Source organism: Erithacus rubecula (assembly GCF_903797595.1).
Source record: "Erithacus rubecula genome assembly, contig: scaffold_1220_arrow_ctg1, whole genome shotgun sequence".
Classification (NCBI taxonomy): Eukaryota; Metazoa; Chordata; class Aves; order Passeriformes; family Muscicapidae; genus Erithacus; species Erithacus rubecula.
The window spans coordinates 1-10,698 of NW_027636181.1; the positions used below are offsets into that span (position 1 = coordinate 1).

Genomic DNA, 10,698 nt, shown 5'->3' on the forward strand with positions numbered 1-10,698 from the left:
TCCCAAATTTCCCAGATTTTCCAGGAATCCCAAATTTTCACGAATTTTCCAGTGATCCCAAAATTTCCCAGATTTTCTCTTGATCCCAAATTTCTGAGATTTTTCAGGAATTCTGAATTTCCTCTGGATTTTTCATGGAATCCCAAAATTTCTCGGATTTTCCAGGCATCCCAAATTCCTCATTTTTTTAAATCCCAAATTCCCCGGATTTTATAATCCCAAATTTCCCAGATTTTCCAGGGATCCAAAAGTTCCCGGATTTTATAATCCCAAATTTCCCACATTTTCCAGGAATTCCGAATTTCCCAGATTTTCCCGGAATCCCAAAATTCCCAAATCTCCCATTCCCAAAAACGGCTCCGGCTCCGATCCCGAACGGGAAAATGAAAATAAAATTTGATTTTTCAATTTTTGGGATCTTGGGGATCCGTGGAATCCATGGAATGGATTCTGGAATGGATCCCGGGATGGATCCTGGAATGGATCCTGGAATGGATCCTGGAATGGATCCCGGGATGGATCCTGGAATGGATCCTGGAATCCCTAGTTCTCTCCCAGTGCCATTCCCAGTGCTCCCAGTATCCATTCCCAGTATCCATTCCCAGTGCCATTCCCAGTGCCATTCCCAGTGCCATTCCCAGTATCCATTCCCAGTGCTCCCAGTATCCATTCCCAGTGCCATTCCCAGTGCCATTCCCAGTGCTCCCAGTATCCATTCCCAGTGCCATTCCCAGTGCCATTCCCAGTGCTCCCAGTATCCATTCCCAGTGCCATTCCCAGTGCTCCCAGTGCCATTCCCAGTGCCATTCCCAGTGCCATTCCCAGTATCCATTCCCAGTGCTCCCAGTATCCATTCCCAGTGCCATTCCCAGTGCCATTCCCAGTGCCATTCCCAGTGCTCCCAGTATCCATTCCCAGTGCCATTCCCAGTGCTCCCAGTATCCATTCCCAGTGCCATTCCCAGTGCCATTCCCAGTGCCCCCAGTGCCATTCCCAGTGCCATTCCCAGTGCTCCCAGTATCCATTCCCAGTGCCATTCCCAGTGCCCCCAGTGCCATTCCCAGTGCCATTCCCAGTGCTCCCAGTATCCATTCCCAGTGCCATTCCCAGTGCCCCCAGTGCCATTCCCAGTGCCATTCCCAGTGCTCCCAGTATCCATTCCCAGTGCCATTCCCAGTGCCCCCAGTGCCATTCCCAGTGCCATTCCCAGTGCTCCCAGTATCCATTCCCAGTGCCATTCCCAGTGCCATTCCCAGTGCTCCCAGTGCCATTCCCAGTGCCATTCCCAGTATCCATTCCCAGTGCCATTCCCAGTGCCATTCCCAGTGCTCCCAGTGCCATTCCCAGTGCCATTCCCAGTGCTCCCAGTATCCATTCCCAGTGCCATTCCCAGTGCCATTCCCAGTGCTCCCAGTGCCATTCCCAGTGCCATTCCCAGTATCCATTCCCAGTGCTCCCAGTATCCATTCCCAGTGCCATTCCCAGTGCCCCCAGTGCCATTCCCAGTGCCATTCCCAGTGCCATTCCCAGTGCCCCCAGTGCCATTCCCAGTATCCATTCCCAGTGCCATTCCCAGTGCCGCTCCCAGTGCCATTCCCAGTGTTCCCAGTGTTCCCAGTGTTCCCAGTTCGCTCCCGGTTCCTCTCAGGGCTCAAAGCGCTTTTTGTGTCCGGCCGTGCGGGGGTGGGGGAGGGGACGGGGGGACACGTGACACCGACCGGGGGGGGAGGGGACAGGGGACACCTGGGGAGGGTTTGGGGTCTCCAGTGACCCCGGGACTGGGATTTGGGGTCTCCAGGGTCGGGATTTGGGGTCCCCCCGTGTCCCGGGTCGGGATTTGGGGTCCCCCCGCTCTCCTCAGCCCATCCCCCCCCGCCCCGCGCGGCCCCGCCCCCTAATCCCGGCACAAAGGGGCTTTGATGGCATCAAAGGGACCCTTGTGCGACACCGGGGCCGCCACCGCCGACTGCCACCGCCACCCCCCCATTGTCACCGCCACCCCCCCATTGTCACCGCCACCGCCACCCCCTCATTGTCACCGACACCGCCACCCCCCCATTGCCACCGCCACCCCCCCATTGTCACCGCCACCCCCCCATTGTCACCGACACCCCCCACTGTCACCGACACCCCCCCACTGCCACCGCCACCCCCCCACTGTCACCGACACCGCCCCATTGTCACCGACACCGACACCCCCCCACTGCCACCGACACCCCCCCACTGCCACCGCCACCCCCCCATTGTCACCGCCACCCCCACTGCCACCGCCACCCCCCCACTGTCACCGCCACCCCCCCATTGTCACCGACACCGCCACCCCCCCCACTGCCACCGACACCCCCCCATTGTCACCGCCACTCCCCCATTGTCACCCTCTCATTGTCACCCCCACACTGTCACTGTCACTGCCACCCCTCCATTGTCACCCCCACATTGTCACCCCCTCTCTGTCACCGGCCCCGCCCCCTCCTCCCCGGGCTCGGGGGTCCCTGGATCCACCTGGGAACCCCAAATTCACACCTGGAGACCCCAAATTCACACCTGGGAACCCCAAATTAGAAACTGGAACCCCCAAATTCACACCTGGAGACCCCAAATTCACACCTGGGGACCCCAAATTCACACCTGGAGACCCCAAATCCACACCTGGAAACGCCAAATCCTCATCCAAAACCCCCAAATTCACACCTGGGAACCCCAAATCCACACCTGGGGACCCCAAATTCACACCTGGAGACCCCAAATTCACACCTGGGAACCCCAAATTCACACCTGGGAACCCCAAATTAGAAACTGGAACCCCCAAATTCACACCTGGAGACGCCAAATTCACATCTGGAAACCCCAAACATCACACCGAAACCCCCAAATTTATACCTGGAACCCGAAATCTACACCCAAAATCCCCGAATTTATACCTGGAAACCCCAAATCCACACCTGGACACCCCAAATCTGCACTTCAGACCCCCAAATTCACACCTGGAGACCCCGAATTCACACCTGGACACCCCAAATCCGCACCCAAACCCCCCCAAATCCACACCTGGACACCCCAAATCTGCACTTCAGACTCCCAAATTCACACCTGGAGACCCCAAATCCACACCTGGACACCCCAAATCCGCACCCAACCCCCCCCCCCAAATTCACACCCGGAGACACCAAATCCACACCTGGAAACCCCAAATTCACAACTGAAAATCCCAAATCCACACCTGAAAACCCCCAATTCCACATCTGGAGACCCCAAATCTGCACCTGGACACCCCAAATTCACACCTGGAGACCCCAAATTCACACCTGGACACCCCAAATTCACACCTGGACACCCCAAATCCGCACCCGGAACCCCCAAATGGAGCTGGAATTTGGGGGGAGCCCAAAATGGCCCGTGGGGGTTTGGGGGACCCCAAAGTGGGGATGAGAATTTGGGGGGTCCCAGTGGGGGCTCGGGAATTGGGGGACCCCGAATTGGGGCTGGGGGTCGCGGTCGTGACTTTGGGGTCCCCAAAATGGAGTTGGGGGTCCCGAACTCGCCTCTGGGGACCCCAAATTGGGGTCCCGGACACGAATCTGGGTCTGGGGACCCCAAAAACGGGGCTGGGGGGTCCCGGTTGTGTCTCTGATTTTGGGGGTCTCCAAAATGGGGCTGGGGGGTCCCACTGGTGTTTCTGATTTTGGGGGTTCCCCCAGGTGTTCTGGGGGACCCACGGGTGTCTCTGGCTCCGGGGTCCCCCCAAAATGGGGCTGGGGGGTCTCGGTTGTGTCTCTCACTTTGGGGGACCCCGGGGGGTCCCCGTTGTCACTTTGGGGTGATAAAGTCACTTTTTGGGGGGGGCCCGCTTTGGGGGTCCCGGTTCCGGTTCCCGGTGCCGCAGTCGCGGTGCTGGACCCGGTTCCGTTCCCGGTTCCGTTCCCGGTTCCGTTCCCGGTGCCGCTGCTGCCCGGGGGGTTCTCGGTGCTGTTCCGCTCCCGGTTCCGTTCCCGGCCCGCTTCCAATGCCCGCTCCCCGCTCTCGGTGCGCTCCCGGTCCGGTTCCGTTGCAGTCCCGGTGCGGTTTCAATGCGGTCCCGGTTCCGTTCCAGTCCCGGTGCAGGGCCCGCAGTCCCGGCGCGGTGCCAGGTCCGATACCCGCAGTGCCGGTGCGGTTCCGGTGCGGTTCCGGTGCGGTTTCAATGCGGTCCCGCTGCGGTCCCGGTTCCATCCCGTTCCGGTCCCGGTTCGGTCCCGGTTCCCGCTGCAGTCCCGGTGCGATTTCAATGCGATCCCGGTTCCATCCCGGTTCGGAGCGGTCCCGGTGCGGTTTTAATGCGGTCCCGCCGCGGTCCCGGTTCTATCCCCGTTCCACCCCGGTCCGGTCCGGTTCCGCTGCAGTCCCGGTGCGATTTCAATGCGGTCCCGCTGCGGCCCCGGTTCGGTGCCGGTTCAGTCCCGGTTCCATCCCGGTTCGGAGCGGTCCCGGTGCGGCCTTAATGCGGTGCCGGTTCCATCCCGGTTCGGTGCCGGTTCCATGCCGGTCCTGTCCCGGTTCCGGTCCGGGCCGGGCCGCAGCCGGGCCGGGATTGGCTGGCCCCGCGCCCCGGCCCCGGCCCCTCCCCTCCCCCGCCGCTAAAACCGGCACCGGCGGGACCCGAACCCGCAGCGGAGCGGAACGGAACGGAACGGAACCATGGGAGAGAGCGGGGGGTGAGCGGGACCGGGACAGGGACGGGGGGACACCAGGGGACAGGGACAGGGGGACAGGGACAGGGACAGGGACAGGGGGACAGGGACGGGGGGACACCAGGGGACAGGGACAGGGGGACAGGGACAGGGACGGGGGGGGTGGAGGGGACAGGGGCAGGGGACAGAGGGGACAGCGGGGACACCAAGGGACAGTGGGGACAGAGCGGGGATGAAGGGGATGGGGGGGACACCAGGGGACAAAGGGGGATGGAGGGGGACAGAGGGGACAGCGAGGGGGGGGACAGGGGACAGGGGGGACACCAAGGGGACCGAGGGGATGGAGGGGGTGGAGGGGACAAGGGGGACACCGGGGGACAGAGGGGACACTGGGGACAGGGGAGGACACGAGGTCTGAGGGGACAGCGGGGACACGGAGGGGACACGGGGGTCCCAGCGCGGGGTCCTGGGGGGTCTCTGGGTGTCCCCAGGGTGACTTTGGGGGGGCGGTGACAATTCCTTGTGTGACATTTGGGGACCCGGGGTGGAGGTGACAACGCCCCGTGTGACACTCGGGGTGTCCCCAATCCCCCCAGTGTCCCCAGTGTCCCCAGTGTCCCCAGTGTCCCCCCGGTGTCCCCTGTCCCCAGGCTCCCGGCTCTGGCCATTGTCGCGCTCCTGCTCGTGGCCACCGCGGCGGCCGATGGTGAGAGGGGGGAGGGGAATTTGGGGGGAGGGGGAGGATCCCCAAGCTCGGGGGTCACCTGGTGTCACCCCCATGTCCCCGATGTCACCTCCTTGTCACTCCCCGTGTGACTCTGGTGTCACCCTCGTGTCCCCCCCCCAGCCGTGTCACCCCCCCGGTGTCACTCCGGTGTCACCTGGTGCCATCTCGATGTCACCCCCGATGTCCCCTCGGTGTGACCTCCGTGTCCCCAGTGTCATCCCGGTGTCACCCTTGGTGTCACTCTGGTGTCACCCCAATATCCCCAGTGTCCCCAATCCCCCCGCTGTCCCCATTGTCCCCCCAATGTCCCCAGTGTCCCCATTGTCCCCCCAATCCCCCCAGTGTCCCCAATGTCCCCGCTGTCCCCAATCCCCCCAGTGTCCCCCCAGTGTCCCCCCATTGTCCCCCCAGTGTCCCCCCAATCCCCCCAGTGTCCCCATTGTCCCCCTACTGTCCCCCCAGTGTCCCCCCATTGTCCCCCCAGTGTCCCCAATGTCCCCCCGCTGTCCCCACTGTCCCCCCAGTGTCCCCAATCCCCCCAGTGTCCCCACTGTCCCCGCTGTCCCCAGATGTCCCCCCGGAGGTGGCGCTGTCGCTGTCGCTCTCTGCCGAGGGGCAGAGCCCAGGTACGGGGGGGAGGGGTGGGGGAGGGGAGGGGGGACCCCGCCCCGATTTGGGGACACGGCGGGTGACACGTGACCTGTCCCCTGTCCCAGACCCCGCCGGTCCCGCCAAGCTGGAGGCGTCGGGAGAGAGTGAGTGGGGGAGGGGACCCCAAAAACCCCCTGGGACCCCCAAACCCCCCAAAAACACATCGGGGACCCCAAAAACCCCAAAACCACCTCGGGGACCCCCAAACCCCTCGGGGACCCCAAAATCCTCTGGAGGACCCCAAAAATCCTCCCTGACCCCCCCCCGCCTCCCCCCCCGGGACCCTAAAAACTCTCGGGGACCCCAAAAATTCTCCTGGGACCCAAAATCCCCCGAAACCCCTCGGGGACCCCAAAATCCTCCCTGACCCCCACCCGGGGACCCCAAACCTCCCCTGGGACCCCAAAAATCCTCCCTGATCCCCCCAAAACTCCCCGAAACCCCTCAGGGACCCCAAAACACCCCTGGGACCCCAAAAACCCCCGAAACCCCTCGGGACCCCAAAATAACTCGAGGACCCCAAAAATCCTCCCTGAGACCCCCCGGCGACCCCAAAAACTCTCGAGGACCCCAAAATCCTCCCGGGATCCCAAAAAGCCCCCAAAACACCTCGAGGACCCCCAAAACTTCCTGAACACCCCAAATCCCTTCAAGGAACCCCAAAATTCCCCCTGAACCCCCCCCCGGGGAGTCCAAAATCTCCCAAATCCTCCTGGGGGACCCCAAAATCTCCTGACCCCGCCCCCCCGTGCCCCCCCCAGGTGATCTCAGCACCTCGGCACACCTGGGCAAAGGTAAGGGGGGAGGGGACCCCAAAAATGGGGAGGGGACCCCAAAAATGGGGAGGGGACCCCAAAAATGGGGGAGGGGACCCCAAAAATGGGGAAAGGGAACCAAAAATGGGGAGGGGACCCCAAAAATGGGGAAAGGGGTCCCAAAAATGGGGATCGGGACCCCGAAAATGGGGGAGGGGATCCCAAAAATGGGGAGGGGATCCCAAAAATGGGGAATGGAACCCCAAAATGGGGGAGGGGACCCCAAAAATGGGGAAAGGGGTCCCAAAAATGGGGAGGGGGAACCAAAAACGGGGGAGGGGACCCGAAAAATGGGGGAGGGGACCCCAAAAATGGGGGGGGGGGACCCGAAAAATGGGGGAGGGGAGCCCCAGATGGGACCCCCCCCAATCCCCCCCGGGGGTCTCTGGCCCCTCCCCTCGTGCCCAGGTGTGACGTCACTCGCCTTCCCGGGGTCCCCGCTGGCCCCCGAGCCCCGCGACCCCCCCCCGGGGGGCGAGGGTGGAGCGGAGCAGGGGGGGGCAGGTGAGGGGGAGGGGCTGGGGGGGAGGGGTCTCGGGGGGGGGGGGGGGGTCTCAGGGGTCCCGGTTATTTGGGGAGGGGTCTCGGTTATTTGGGGAGGGGTCCCGGTTATTTGGGGAGGGGTCTCAATGAATTTTGGGGAGGGGTCTCAGTTATTTGGGGAGGGGTCCCGGTTAATTTGGGGAGGGGTCTCGGGGATTTGGGGAGGGGTCTCGGAGGTCCCGGTTATTTGGGGAGGGGTCTCGGTTATTTGGGGAGGGGTCTCGGGGATTTGGGGAGGGGTCCCGGTTATTTGGGGAGGGGTCTCGGTTATTTGGGGAGGGGTCTCGGGGATTTGGGGAGGGGTCTCAGAGGTCCCGGTTATTTGGGGATGGGTCTCGGTTATTTGGGGAGGGGTCTCAGGGATTTGGGGAGGGGTCTCGGGGATTTGGGGAGGGGTCTCGGTTATTTGGGGAGGGGTCTCAGGGATTTGGGGAGGGGTCCCGGTTATTTGGGGAGGGGTCTCAGTTATTTGGGGTGGGGTCCCGGTTATTTGGGGAGGGGTCTCGGTTATTTGGGGAGGGGTCCCGGTTATCTGGGGAGGGGTCTCGGGGATTTGGGGAGGGGTCTCAGGGTCCCCCATTGTCCCCCTTCCCCCCCCCGCAGGTCCCAGTGTCTCCTCCCAGTCCAGCGAGTCCGAGGAGGGTGAGACCCCAGACCCAAAACCCAAAAACCCCCAGACCCAAAAACCCCCTGACCCAAAACCTGACCCCGAAAACCCCCCAGACCCAAATCCTGAACCCAACCCCCCCCCAGACCCAAAACCCCAAAACCCCCAGACCCAAAAACCCCAAAAACTCCCAGACCCAAAACCCCAAATCCCCCAGACCCAAAAACCCCAAAAACTCCCACACCCAAAACCCCAAAACCCCCAGACCCAAATCCCCCAGACCCCAAATCCCCCAGACCCCAAAACCCCCAGACCCCAAAACCCCCAGACCCCAAAACCCCCAGACCCAAATCCTCCAGACCCCAAAACCCCCAGACCCAAAACCCCCAGACCCAAATCCCCCAGACCCCAAAACCCCCAGACCCAAATCCCCCAGACTCAAATCCCAACCCTGGGGGTCCCCAAAGCCCCCCCAGTTTCGGCTTCCCTGTTCTATTTTTGGGGTTCCCCATTTTTGGGGTTTCCCATTTTTGGGTTTCTTGGTTTTGGGGTTCCCGTTTTTGGGGTTTCCCTGGTTTTGGGGTTCCCATTTTGGGTCTCCACATTTTTGGGATTCCCCATTTTTGAGATTCCCCGTTTTTGGGGTTCCCTATTTTTGGGGTTCCCTGTTTTTAGGGTTCCACGTTTTTGGAGCTCCCCCTTTTTAAGGTTTTCCATTTTTGGGATTCCCCATTTTTGGGGTTCCCCTGTTTTTGTAGCTCCCATTTTTGAGATTCCCCATTTTTGGGGTTCCCGGTTTTGGGGTTCCCCATTTTTGGGTCTCCCCGTTTTTGGGGTGTCCCATTTTTGGGGTTCCCGGTTTTTGGGTTTCCCCATTTTTGGGGTTCTCATTTTTGGGATTCCCCATTTTTGGGGTTCCCATTTCTGGGGTTTCCCTGTTTTTGGAGTTTCCCATTTTTGGGGATTCCCGTTTTTGGGGTTCCCATCTTTGGGATTTCCCATTTTTTGGAGTGTCCCCATTTTTGGGGTGTCCCATTTTTGGGGTGTCCCATTTTTTGGGTGATCCCATTTTTGGGGTTACTGGTTTCTGGAGTTTTGGGGTGTCCTGTTTTTGGGGTTTCGGGTTTTTGGGGTTTCGGGTTTTTGGGGTGTCCCGTTTTTGGGGTGTCCTATTTTTGGGGTTTCGGGTTTTTGGGGTGTCCCGTTTTTGGGGTGTCCCATTTTTGGGGTTTTGGGTTTTTGGGGTGTCCCATTTTTGGGGTTTCGGGTTTTTGGGGTTTCGGGTTTTTGGGGTGTCCCGTTTTTGGGGTGTCCCATTTTTGGGGTTTTGGGGTGTCCCGTTTTTGGGGTTCCTGTTTTCACCCCCCCGTTCTTGTCCCCAGGTCGGGAGCGGGACCCGGAATCCGAGGAGGCGCTGACGGCTCAGGGTGACACTGGGGACACTGGGGGGACAATGGGGACAATGGGGACAGTGGGGGGACAATGGGGACACTGGGGACAGTGGGGACACTGGGGACACTGGGGGGACAATGGAGGACAATGGGGACAGTGGGGACACTGGGGACACTGGGGACAGTGGGGACACTGGGGACACTGGGGGACATTGAGGACAATGGGGACACTGGGGGGACAATGGGGACAATGGGGACAGTGGGGACACTGGGGACACTGGGGACACTGGGGGGACAATGGGGGACAATGGGGACACTGGGGACACTGGGGACACTGGGGACACTGGGGGGACACGGGACAATGGGGACACTGGGGATAGTGGGGACACTGGGGGGACAATGGGGACATTGGGGACACTGGGGGGACAATGCGGGGCAATGGGGACATTGGGGGTTTGGGGACATTGGGGACAATGAGGGGACACTGGGGGGATATTGGGGACACTGGAGACAGTGGGGGGACAGTGGGGACATTGGGGACACACAGGTGGCACAGGTGACAATTCCAAGGACACAGGTTGCACAGGTGGCAATCCCGGGGTCAGGATGGCACAGGTGACAATCCCGGGGGTCACAGGTGACAATCCCGGGGTCAGGGTGGTGCGGGTGACAATCCCGGTGACACAGGTGACAATCCCGGGGTCAGGGTGGCAGGAGGTGACAATCCCGGGGGTCACAGGTGACACGGGTGGCACAGGTGACAATCCGAGGTCACTGACCCGTGTCCCCGTGTCCCCTCGCAGGGCTCTGATGTCGCCGCTCCCGACGGATTCTCCCGCGGGACCTTCTGGAACCTTCCCGGTGTCCCCTCGCGGTGTCCCCACCCCCCAATGTCCCCCCGTGTCCCCTCGCGCTGTCCCCGCCCCGGGGGTGGCTCTGGGGGTGGCCGGACCCCCCCGCGTGTCCCCCCCGTGTCCCCTCCCCCAATAAAATCATTGCAGAGACACCGCGACAGCGCCGGGGGGGAGGGGACACGTGGGGGTGACATGGGGGGACACGAGGGGGACACGGGGGGACATTGGGGGTCACCAAAGGTCATGCAGGGGACCTTGGGGAGACACGAGGACATGGGGGGGACACCGCGGGGAGGACACGGGGGGGGTGACATGGCGGGGGGGACACATGAGGGGGACACGTAGGACATTGAAGGGGACATGGGGGACACAAAAGGGGACACAAGAGGGGACACGGAGGGGACACCACGGGAGGGACACGGGGGGACACGGAGGACATTGAG

The 10,698-nt window shown here is 61.7% G+C and overlaps 1 long non-coding RNA gene across 1 annotated transcript; it reads left to right on the forward strand.

Annotated features, from left to right (window-relative positions):
• The first annotated feature begins 8,001 nt into the window (after positions 1–8,001).
• LOC306815388 lies at positions 8,002–10,273 on the forward strand. Its single transcript, XR_013777396.1, has 3 exons — positions 8,002–8,045; positions 9,393–9,437; positions 10,205–10,273. It is a non-coding gene; the product is annotated as an uncharacterized lncRNA (long non-coding RNA).
• The last annotated feature ends 425 nt before the right edge of the window (positions 10,274–10,698 follow it).